Source organism: Cervus elaphus, chromosome 4, assembly GCF_910594005.1.
Source record: "Cervus elaphus chromosome 4, mCerEla1.1, whole genome shotgun sequence".
NCBI classification, from domain to species: Eukaryota; Metazoa; Chordata; class Mammalia; order Artiodactyla; family Cervidae; genus Cervus; species Cervus elaphus.
In genome coordinates this window covers 61,537,360-61,549,564 of record NC_057818.1, presented here as the reverse complement: position 1 = coordinate 61,549,564, position 12,205 = coordinate 61,537,360, and the positions used below count along the sequence as shown (strand labels likewise).

Genomic DNA, 12,205 nt, shown 5'->3' with positions numbered 1-12,205 from the left:
ATGTGATATGTGTGGAAAGGCCTTTGGTCGAAATTCAGGCCTTGTAGTTCATCAGAGAGTTCATACTGGTGAGAAACCGTGTAAATGTGATGTATGTGGACAGGCCTTTAGTAGAAATTCAGTCCTTGTAATTCATCAGAGAATTCATACTGGAGAGAAACCTTATAAATATCACAATTGGGATAAACATTTTAGTGCACAGTCATCCTTAAATTGCCATCAGGCAGTTCATACAGGAGGAAAAGTATAGAAAGGTAATTTATGTGGTAAAGTCTTCAGTTCCAGGTCTTTGCAGTTCGTTGGAAACATATTGGAGAGAAACCATATAAATAATGAGCTATGTGGCAAGGCCTTTAGTCAAACTGCAAACCTTGCATTTCATCAGAGAATTCATACAGGAGGGAAACCGTGTAAATCTATTTTATGTGGCTGATGCTTTACTGGAAACGCACAGCTTGGAACTGATCAGAGAATTCATACTGGAGAGAAACCATGTAAATGTGATCTCAGTGGCAAGGCCTTTAAATGCAAACCTTGCAGTTCGTTGGAGAATTCATACTGGAGAGAAACCTTACAAACGTAACCATTCTGACAGACGTTTTACTGCACAGCTAGCCTCACCATTGTGCAGTTCATACAGGATAGACAGCATAGAAATGTCACGTATGTGGGCAGTGCTTGAAATGACCATCTAAGAAATCAGATAATTCATAGTGGAGAAAAACGTTACAAAGACAGCAATGATGAGAAACATTTCAGTGCAGATGTAATGAGTGTAGCAAAGCCTTTAGTCAGAGTTCAGGCCTTATAATTAATCAAAGAATTCATACTGTATAGAAACCATACCAATGAAAGAAATCTGGTAAAGCTTCTAGTGCATGTTCAGCCTCAACTGACCGTTGGGCAGCTCATACAGGAGGGAAGCCACATAAGTGGAATTTATATGACAAACCCTTCAGTCATAAAGTATATCAACTTTTTGACCCTCAGAAAAGTCAAACTAGAGGAAACCGCATGAATGTGGTAGGTGGGGCAAAGCTTTGGTTCTGTGTTCAGACGTACCTAACCATCATGTAGTTAATTCTGAATGGAAATCTTACCCACATAGTGTGTGTGGTAAGTCTTTTGGAAGGCATTCAGTTATTTACAAAGCATGAGAAAATTCATACTGGTGAGAATCCATACATTTATAGCACAGTCTGCCCCTCCAATCTTAACATTAAGATTGGAGGAAATCATGTAAATATACTGTGTGTGGCCAGGGCTTCAATAACAGGTCTCACCTTTCCCATCAGCAGAGAATTCATAATGCAGAGACACAAATGTAAGAGTGTGGCAAGTCCTTCAGGTGGCATTCATGCCTCAAAAGACATCAGGTGATGGACTGGAGAGACCATCCGAATGCAATCAGTGTGTCCAGGCTTTTGTCAGGTGTTTACACCTTAGGCTTCTTGAGAATATTCACACTCGATAGAAACTATGTTGCCGGGGTACAGCCCCAGCAGGATCCAGGGGTAACCTCAGGATGAAGGGTCTCGGCGAGAGACAGAGAGAGAAAGTGAGAGAGAGCGACCAGACTGGGGGTGTGCAGCAGAGTCTGGCCATGCTTTATTTTTCACTGTAGCTTTTATACCCTAAATTTGTACATTTCTAAGAGGAAGATAGTTTAACATGACATCAGCTTGTCCTTCACGAAACCAGGGTGTATTCTGCATACTTTTTTGTTTATGAGATTCTTGTACATTATCTTCTGGTCTTGGGGTCTATTAACATTTTATGCAAGTCAGGTGAATGTAAACCTATTTTCCGTTTCTGTGGTGATCTTAACAGAAAAGTTACAGTCTCATATGGCAACAGTACAGCATGTCACAACATAGTAGAAGTTTAACCTTGTTAACACAAAAGTCAATTCTTCTGCAGAAGTTGTCAGTTGAATTCATCTAAGAGGTTTACCCCACACAGACTCAGTTTCAGCATCAGTTTCACTGTGAATATTCACTGATGGTCTCCTTTTGGATTGACTGGCTTGATATCCTTGCTCTCCCAGGGACTCTCAAGACTGATCTCCAGCACCACAATCCAAAAGTATCGATTTTTCTATGCTCAGCCTTCTTTCTGGACCAACTCTGACATCACTTTTTAAATCACATCGGGGGGGGGGGGGGGGGGGGAGGAGTCAAGATGGCGGAGGAATAGGACGGGGAGACCACTTTCTCTCCTACAAATTCATCAAAAGAATAACTGAACACAGAGCAAACTTCACAAAACAACTTCTGATCGGTAGCTGAGATCATCAGGCGCCCAGAAAAGCAACCCATTGTCCTCTACAGGAGGTAGGACAAAATATAAAAGATAAAAAGAGAGACAAAAGAGCTAAGGACGGAGATCCACCCCGGGAAGGGAGTCTTAATAGAGGAAGTTTCCAGACACCAGGAAACCCTCGCACTGGCGGGTCGGGGGGAAGTGTTTGAATCTCGGTGGGCAACCTGACTGGGAGGGGAACAATAAATATAACCCACAGATTACGAGCCTAAAAGCAACTCCCAGCAGAAAAGCACCCCAGATGCCCACATCCGCCACCAGCAAGTGGGGGCGGAACGGGGAGGAGCGGGCGGCATTGCTTAGGGTAAGGACCAGGCCTGAGTGCCCTGAGGACAATCGGAGGGAGCTTTTGTAAGTTACCAACTTAAACTGTGGGATAGCAAAAGAGAGAGAGAAAATTAACCGGCTCGAACACACTGCCGGCCGTGCGCAGAACAAAGGGACCGAGCAAGTCCAGAGAAGAGCTCCCAGTCTTCGGACTGGCCCAGCCCTGCCGGAGGCTGGAGGCAGGAGGGAGGGGAAAGGGGCAGGTTCGGCCCCAAGGACCGCATCCCCTACTGCACTGCAAACAGACCTCCAGTTTCTAATCAAAGACCTCCTGAGATTCTGGATGGTCGGTGTCTGCTGGGAGGGTCGCGGCAAGACAGAGAGCGCAGGCACCCGACCTGCGCGGGCGGGGGCTGGGGCTGGGGACGTGGAGGGCAGAAGGCGCACGCACCCGACCGGCACCAGCGGAAACTGAGGCTGGGACCGCGGAAGGGAGTAGGCGCGCCGCACCCGGGAAGAGTGCGCCCGACAAGCCCCTGGCTGCCTGAATTGCTCTGACGGGGACGGCACAAAAAGCAGGCGCAGCTTTGTGTTCTGCGCTTTTGTGGAACACCGAGGGCTGGAACCACGCGCAGCGCAGGGCACACTCCATATAGAGCAGCCGGGAGCCTGAGCAGTGCAGACGGAGAAAGCAGCGCCAGCCCCTCCCCGCAGCGCGACAGAACTCGCTACCTGAATAAGAGTCCACCTCCGCCCGCCTGTGTCAGGGCGGAAATGAGGCAGTGAAGAGACCGGCAAACAGAAGCCAAATAAACAAAGGGAACCGCTTCAGAAGGGACTGGTGCAACAGATTAAAATCCCTGTAGAAAACACCGACTACACCAGAAGGGGCCTGTAGATACCGAGAAGTGTAAGCTGGAACGAGGAGCTATCTGAAACTGAGCCGAACCCACACTGACTGCAACAGCTCCAGAGAAATTCCTAGATATATTTTTACTTTTTTTTAAGTAAGGAAAAAAAATTTTTTTTTATTTTTTATTTTTTCTCTTTTATTTTCTTTTAAAATTCCCTATTACTCCCCCATTACTCCTTTCTTTTCTTTTTTTTTCTTCTTCTTTTTTTTTCCTTTTTCTCTTCTATTTTCTATTTTTCTTTTTCTCTTATTTCTTTCTAAAGTCCTCTGTTACTCCTCTACTACTCCTTAATTTTCATTTTCAATACACTATAACCTTACAAAAAAATAAAAGAAGAGAAGCCCTATTTTTAAACTGAGCTTCATATATATTTCTAAAATTTTTTTGTGTGTTTTGGTTTTTGTTTTTAATATAGTATTTTTAAGAGTCTAACCTCTACTCTAGATTTTTAATTTTTGTTTTTCAGTATGTGATATAAATTGTGAACATTTAAGAATCCAATATTCAGTTCCCATTTTTATTCAGGAGTGTGTTGATTATTCTCTCCCAATCTTGACTCTCTGTTTTCTATCTCAGAACACCTCTATTTCCTCCTTTCCCCTTCTCTTCCCAATCCAATTCTGTGAATCTTTGTGGGTGTCTGGGTTACGGAGAACACTCTGGGAACAGACAACTGCGTAGATCTGTCTCTCTCCTCTTGAGTCCCCCTTTTTCTCCTCCTGCTCATCTCTATCTCCCTCCTCCCTCTCCTCTTCTTCATGTAACTCTGTGAACCTCTCTGGGTGTCCCTAACGGGGGAGAATCTTTTCGCCATTAACCTAGAAGTTTTATTATCAGTGCTGTATAGTTGGAGAAGTCATGAGACTACTGGAAGAATAAAATCGAAATCCAGAGGCAGGAGACTTAAGCCCAAAACCTGAGAACACCAGAAAACTCCTGACTACATGGAACTTTAATAAGAGACCGTCCAAAAGCCTCCATACCTACACTGAAACGAACCACCACCCAAGAGCCAATAAGTTTTAGAGCAAAACATACCACGCAAATTCTCCAGCAACGCAGGAACATAGCCCTGAATGTCAACATACAGGCTGCCCAAGGTCACACCTAACACATAGACCCATCTCAAAACTCATTACTGGGCACTCCATTGCTCTCCAGAGGGAAGAAATCAAGTTCCACGCACCAGAACACCGATGCAAGCTTCCCTAACCAGAAAACCTTGACAAGCCAATCGTCCAACCCCACCCACTGGGTAAAACCTCCACAATAAAAAGGAACCACAGGCCTCCAGAATACAGAAAGCCCACTCCAGACACAGCAATCTAAACAAGATGAAAAGGCAGAGAAATACCCAACAGGTAAAGGAACATGAAAAATGCCCACCAAGTCAAACAAAATAGGAGGAGATAGGGAATCTATCTGAAAATGAATTTAGAATAATGATAATAAAAATGATCCAAAATCTTGAAAACAAAATGGAGTTACAGATAGCCTGGAGACAAAGATTGAAAAGATGCAAGAAATGTTTAATAAAGACCTAGAAGAAATAAAAAAGAGTCAATTAAAAATGAATAATGCAATGAATGAGATCAAAAACACTCTGGAGGGAACCAAGAGTAGAATAATGGAGGCAGAAGATAGGATAAGTGAGGTAGAAGATAAAATGGTAGAAATAAATGAAGCAGAGAGGAAAAAAGAAAAAAGAATCAAAAGAAATGAGGACAACCTCAGGGACCTCTGGGACAATGTGAAATGCCCCAACATTAGAATCGTAGGAATCCCAGAAGAAGAAGACAAAAAGAAAGGCCATGAGAAGATACTAGAGGAGATAATAGCTGAAAACTTCCCTAAAATGGGGAAGGAAATAGCCACCCAAGTCCAAGAAACCCAGAGAGACCCAACAGGATAAACCCAAGGCGAAACACCCCAAGACACATATTAATCAAATTAACAAAGATCAAACACAAAGAACAAATATTAAAAGCAACAAGGGAGAAACAACAAATAACACACAAAGGGATTCCCATAAGGATAACAGCTGATCTATCAATAGAAACCCTCCAGGCCAGAAGGGAATGGCAGGACATACTGAAGGTAATGAAAGAGAATAACCTACAACCTAGATTACCGTACCCAGCAAAGATCTCATTCAGATATGAAGGAGAATTCAAAAGCTTTACAGACAAGCAAAAGCTGAGAGAATTCAGCACCGCCAAACCAGCTCTTCAACAAATGCTAAAGGATCTTCTCTAGACAGGAAATGCAGAAAGGTTGTATAAACGTGAACCCAAAACAAAAAAGTAAATGGCAACAGGACCACACCTATCAATAATTACCTTAAATGTAAATGGGTTGAATGCCCCAACCAAAAGACAAAGACTGGCTGAATGGATACAAAAACAAGACCCCTGTATATGCTGTCTACAAGAGACCCACTTCAAAACAAGGGACACATACAGACTAAAAGTGAAGGGCTGGAAAAAATATTTCACGCAAACGGAGACCAAAAGAAAGCAGGAGTCGCAATACTCTTATCAGATAAAATAGACTTTCAAATAAAGGATGTGAAAAGAGACAAAGAAGGACACTACATAATGATCAAAGGATCAATCCAAGAAGAAGATATAACAATTATAAATATATATGCACCCAATATAGGAGCACCGCAATATGTACGGCAAATGCTAATGAGTATGAAAGAGGAAATTAATAGTAACACAATAATAGTGGGAGACTTTAATACCCCACTCACAACTATGGATAGGTCAACTAAACAGAAAATTAACAAGGAAACACAAACCTTAAATGACACAATGGAGCAGCTAGACCTAATTGATATCTATAGGACATTTCACCACAAAACAATCAACTTCACCTTTTTCTCAAGTGCACACGGAACCTTCTCCAGAATAGATCACATCCTGGGCCATAAATCTAGTCTTGAAAATTCAAAAAAGTTGAAATCATTCCAGTCATCTTTTCTGACCACAGTGCAGTAAGATTAGATCTCAATTACAGGAAAAAAATTGTTAAAAATTCAAACATATGGAGGCTAAATAACATGCTTCTGAATAACCAACAAATCATAGAAGAAATCAAAAAAGAAATCAAAATGTGTATAGGAATGAATGAAAATGAAAACACAACAACCCAAAACCTATGGGACACTGTAAAAGCAGTGCTAAGGGGAAGGTTCATAGCATTACAGGCTTACATCAAGAAACAAGAAAAAAGCCAAATAAATAACCTAACTCTACACCTAAAGCAATTAGAGAAGGAAGAAATGAAGAACCCCAGGGTTAGCAGAAGGAAAGAAATCTTAAAAATTAGGGCAGAAATAAATGCAAAACAAACTAAAGAGACCATAGTAAAAATCAACAAAGCTAAAAGCTGTTTTTTTGAAAAAAATAAACAAAATTGACAAACCATTAGCAAGACTCATTAAGAAACAAAGAGAGAAGAACCAAATTAACAAAATTAGAAATGAAAATGGAGAGATCACAACAGACAACACTGAAATACAAAGGATCATAAGAGACTACTACCAGCAGCTCTATGCCAATAAACTGGACAACTTGGATGAAATGGACAAATTCTCAGAAAAGTATAACTTTCCAAAACTGAACCAGGAAGAAATAGAAGATCTTAACAGAGCCATCACAAGCAAGGAAATCGAAACTGTAATCAGAAATCTTCCAGCAAACAATAGCCCAGGACCAGATGGCTTCACAGCCGAATTCTACCAAAAATTTAGAGAAGAGCTAACACCTATCTTACTCAAACTCTTCCAGAAAATTGCAGAAGCAGGTAAACTTCCAAACTCATTCTATGAGGCCACCATCACCCTAATTCCAAAACCAGACAAAGATGCCACAAAAAAAGAAAACTACAGGCCAATATCACTGATGAACATGGATGCAAAAATCCTTAACAAAATTCTAGCAAACAGAATCCAACAACATATTAAAAAAATCATACACCATGACCAAGTGGGCTTTATCCCAGGAATGCAAGGATTCTTTAATATCCACAAATCAATCAATGTAATACACCACATTAACAAATTGAAAGAGAAAAACCATATGATTATCTCAATAGATGCAGAGAAAGCCTTTGACAAAATTCAACACTCATTTATGATTAAAACTCTCCAGAAAGGAATAGGAATAGAAGGAACATACCTCAACATAATAAAAGCTATATATGACAAACCCACAGCAAGCATCACCCTCAATGGTGAAAAATTGAAAGCATTTCCCCTGAAATCAGGAACAAGACAAGGGTGCCCACTCTCACCACTACTATTCAACATAGTGTTGGAAGTTTTGGCCACAGCAATCAGAGCAGAAAAAGAAGTAAAAGGAATCCAGATAGGAAAAGAAGAAGTGAAACTCTCGCTGTTTGCAGATGACATGATCCTCTACATAGAAAACCCTAAAGATTCTTCCAGAAAATTACTAGGGCTAATCAATGAATATAGTAAAGTTGCAGGATATAAAATTAACACACAGAAATCCCTTGCATTCCTATATACTAACAATGAAAAAACAGAAAGAGAAATTAAGGAAACAATACCATTCACCACTGCAACAAAAAGAATAAAATACTTAGGAGTATATCTACCTAAAGAAACAAAAGACCTATACATAGAAAACTATAAAACACTGATGAAAGATATCAAAGAGGACACAAACAGATGGAGAAACATACCATGTTCATGGATTGGAAGAATCAATATTGTCAAAATGGCTATTCTACCCAAAGCAATCTATAGATTCAATGCAATCCCTATCAAGCTACCAACGGTATTTTTCACAGAACTAGAACAAATAATTTCACAATTTGTATGGAAATACAAAAAACCTCGAATAGCCAAAGTAATCTTGAGAAAGAAGAATGGAACTGGAGGAATCAACCTGCCTGACTTCAGACTCTACTACAAAGCCACAGTCATCAAGACAGTATGGTACTGGCACAAAGACAGAAATATAGATCAATGGAACAGAATAGAAAGCCCAGAGATAAATCCACGAACCTATGGACACCTTATGTTTGACAAAGGAGGCAGGGATATACAATGGAAAAAAGACAACCTCTTTTTTTTTTTTTTTTCTAATTTAAAGAAAGGTAAGTGCTTACAAATCAGATAATTCTAAATTAAACAATAAATTCCAGGTTCATGTGAACTGGTAAACATTCAGTATTAAATACCTGATATTAATGCTTGTTTGTTGACCTATCTAATATAGACATGTCTTAGAGTAATTAATATTAAGTAGAACATTTTCATTGTACCTAGGTTTAATATAAGTTAAATATTATCATATCTGTTACAAGTTTGTCAACAATGACATTACCTCGAGTGAAGAAACTTCTAAAAAAAAAAAAGTAAATGAGATATGAGCTTTTAGATAAGCTCTTTATGAATAATTATCTTTAGAAATATCTGCCTAAAATAGTCTCTCCAGATGGGCATAACTTGAATTTCTAAGGATTGTGCTAAACGAAGTGTTGGAAGTCTATTGAATAGTTAGATCATTTCCAAATAAAATAAGATTTTGAAACATTTACTACTAAACACTAATTTCCTTTTACAGAGAAACAAAGAGATTTGGGACTATAAATGAATAATGTTTGGTGCCATCCTAAAATTTCTAAGAAAGCAAGGATTTTAGAAATTATCACTGGTATTTATGCTCACCAATCTATAAAATGCTAATATAAACGTTCTTGGTTGCTAAAGGAAAGTACGAAGTGTGTTTTCAGAAAAGAAAAAAAAAAAAAGAAAATAAAAATGTATGAAAAATTACTAAAAAGAGTTATCCATGATCAGGATTTTCTACAATTGGATTACAGTTAGTTAGATAAATGGATTTTGTTAGGAATGATAGGAATGACACAGCATCAGAAAACTGGTTAGAGCCAACTAGGTCCAAGATGGCAGAGCTGACTTTCACTAGACCCTGAGCCTTGGTATTTATGCCCATTGTGACCTATCAAGAAGCTAAATGATACACCCATCAACATTGGCTAAATCTGACCAAATGATCTGCTGCTGCTGATGCTAAGTCGCTTCAGTCATGTCCGACTCCCTGCGACCCCATAGATGGCAGCCCACAAGGCTCCCCCATCCCTGGGATTCTCCAGGCAAGAATGGAGTGGGTTGCCATTTCCTTCTCCAATGCATGAAAGTGAAAAGTGAAAGTGAAATCGCTCAATCATGTCCGACTCTTAGCGACCCCATGGACTGAGCCTACCAGGCTCCTCCGTCCATGGGATTTTCCAGGCAAGAGTACTGGAGTGGGGTGCCATTGCCTTCTCCGGAAGACAACCTCTTTAACAAGTGGTGCTGGGAAAACTGGTCAACCGCTTGTAAAAGAATGAAACTAGAACACTTTCTAACACCATACAGAAAAATAAACTCAAAATGGATTAAAGATCTAAATGTAATACCAGAAACTATAAATCTCCTAGAGGAGAACATAGGCAAAACACTCTCGGACATAAATCACAGCAAGATCCTCTATGACCCACCTCCCAGAATATTGGAAATAAAAGCAAAAATAAACAAATGGGACCTAATGAAACTTAAAAGCTTTTGCACAACAAAGGAAACTATAAGTAAGGTGAAAAGACAGCCCTCAGATTGGGAGAAAATAATAGCAAATGAAGAAAAAGACAAAGGATTAATCTCAAAAATATACAAGCAACTCCTGAAGCTCAATTCCAGAAAAATAAATGACCCAATCAAAAAAATGGGCCAAAGAACTAAACAGACATTTCTCCATAGAAGACATACAGATGGCTAACAAACACATGAAAAGATGCTCAACATCACTCATTATCAGAGAAATGCAAATCAAAACAATGAGGTACCATTACACGCCAGTCAGGATGGCTGCTATCCAAAAGTCTACAAGCAATAAATGCTGGAGAGGTGTGGAGAAAAGGGAACCCTCTTACACTGTTGGTGGGAATGCAAACTAGTACAGCCACTATGGAGAACAGTGTGGAGATTTCTTAAAAAACTGGAAATAGAACTGCCATATGACCCAGCAATACCACTTCTGGGCATACACACTGAGGAAACCAGATCTGAAAGAGACACGTGCACCCCAATGTTCATCGAAGCACTGTTTATAATAGCCAGGACATGGAAGCAACCTAGATGCCCATCAGCAGACGAATGGATAAGGAAGTGTGGTACATATACACCATGGAATATTACTCAGCCGTTAAAAAGAATTCATTTGAATCAGTTCTAATGAGATGGACGAAACTGGAGCCCATTATACAGAGTGAAGTAAGCCAGAAAGATAAAGAACAGTACAGCATACTAACACATATATATGGAATTTAGAAAGATGGTAATGATAACCCTGTATGCAAAACAGAAAAAGAGACACAGAAGTACAGAACAGACTTTTGAACTCTGTGGGAGAAGGTGAGGGTGGGATGTTTCAAAAGAACAGCATGTATATTATCTATAGTGAAACAGACCACCAGCCCAGGTGGGATGCATGAGACAAGTGCTCTGGCCTGGTGCACTGGGAATATCCAGAGGAATCGGGTGGAGAGGGAGGTGGGAGGGGGTATCGGATGGGGAATACATGTAACTCCATGGCTGATTCATATCAATGTATGACAAAACCCACTGAAATGTTGTGAAGTAATTAGCCTCCAACTAACAAAGAAAAAAATAAAAAAATAAATCACATCACCAGCTGACTACTGGAAAAACCATAGTTTGTCTATAGGGAGCTTTGTTGGCAACGTGATTCCTTTGCTTTTTAATACTCCATGTAGTTCTATCATAACTTTCCTTCCAAGGAGCAGTTTTTTTTTTATTTCCTGGCTGCAGTCCAGTAAACTCCGGGAATTGGTGATGGACAGGGAGACCTGGCGTGCTGCGATTTATGGAGTCGCAAAGAGTCCGACACGACTGAGCGACTGAACTGAACTGAACTGACAGTATTGAAGTGTTTCCTCCGCCCTCCGCGCTGGGCCGCGCCGCGCCGCGCCGCCGCGCCCCGCCCACCCCTCCGCGCCGCGCCGCGCCGCCTCGCCCCTCCCTCCGTGCCTCGCCGGGTCGCCCCGCCCCGCCGTGCTGAGACGCCCCGCCTCGCCCCTCTCCCCGCGCGAGTCGCCCCACCCCGCCGCACAAGGTCGCCGCGCCCCGCCCTTCCGCCCTCGCCGGGACGCTCCGCCCCGCCCCTCCCCCCGCGCTGAGTGGCCCCACCCCGCCGCATTAGGTCGCTCCGCTCCACCCCGCCCCTCTCGCCGCTCCAAGACTACCCGCCCGGCGCGCAGCGAGGTTCCGCCTCACCTTTCAAAGGCCCTATGAGGGTCGGTCTTCTCTCCACCACCCACCCTCTGACGGCCTGGCCCCGCCTCCAGCCTTTTAGCTATAAGTCTGCGCGTGCGCGCACCGTGACTCACGTGGAAGCTGGGAGCGGCGAGTGGAACTCCCAGCTTAGCGTGAGTTTCTGTCTTTTGGAGTCGCGCCTGCCTCTCGCAGTCTCCTTTTCTTTGTACCCCGGGTCTGAAGGTCGCTACTGACTCTAAATCCCCGCTCCCGCCCCACCACCCCCAGTAAATTCAGACGTCTCCGTAAGCGGCGAAGGGGCGCCTGCCTTTTGCTTTGAAGTCCGCACTGAAGCCGGTTCCACCTTTTGGAACGCTGAAACGTTGCGTTTCGC

General features: G+C 41.9%; 1 protein-coding gene across 2 annotated transcripts in view; it reads left to right on the top strand.

Annotated features, from left to right (window-relative positions):
• Window positions 1-12,205, top strand: part of LOC122689686 (zinc finger protein 160-like) — a 125,028-nt gene that overhangs the window by 42,274 nt on the left and 70,549 nt on the right. The gene's annotated exons all lie outside the window — the stretch shown is intronic.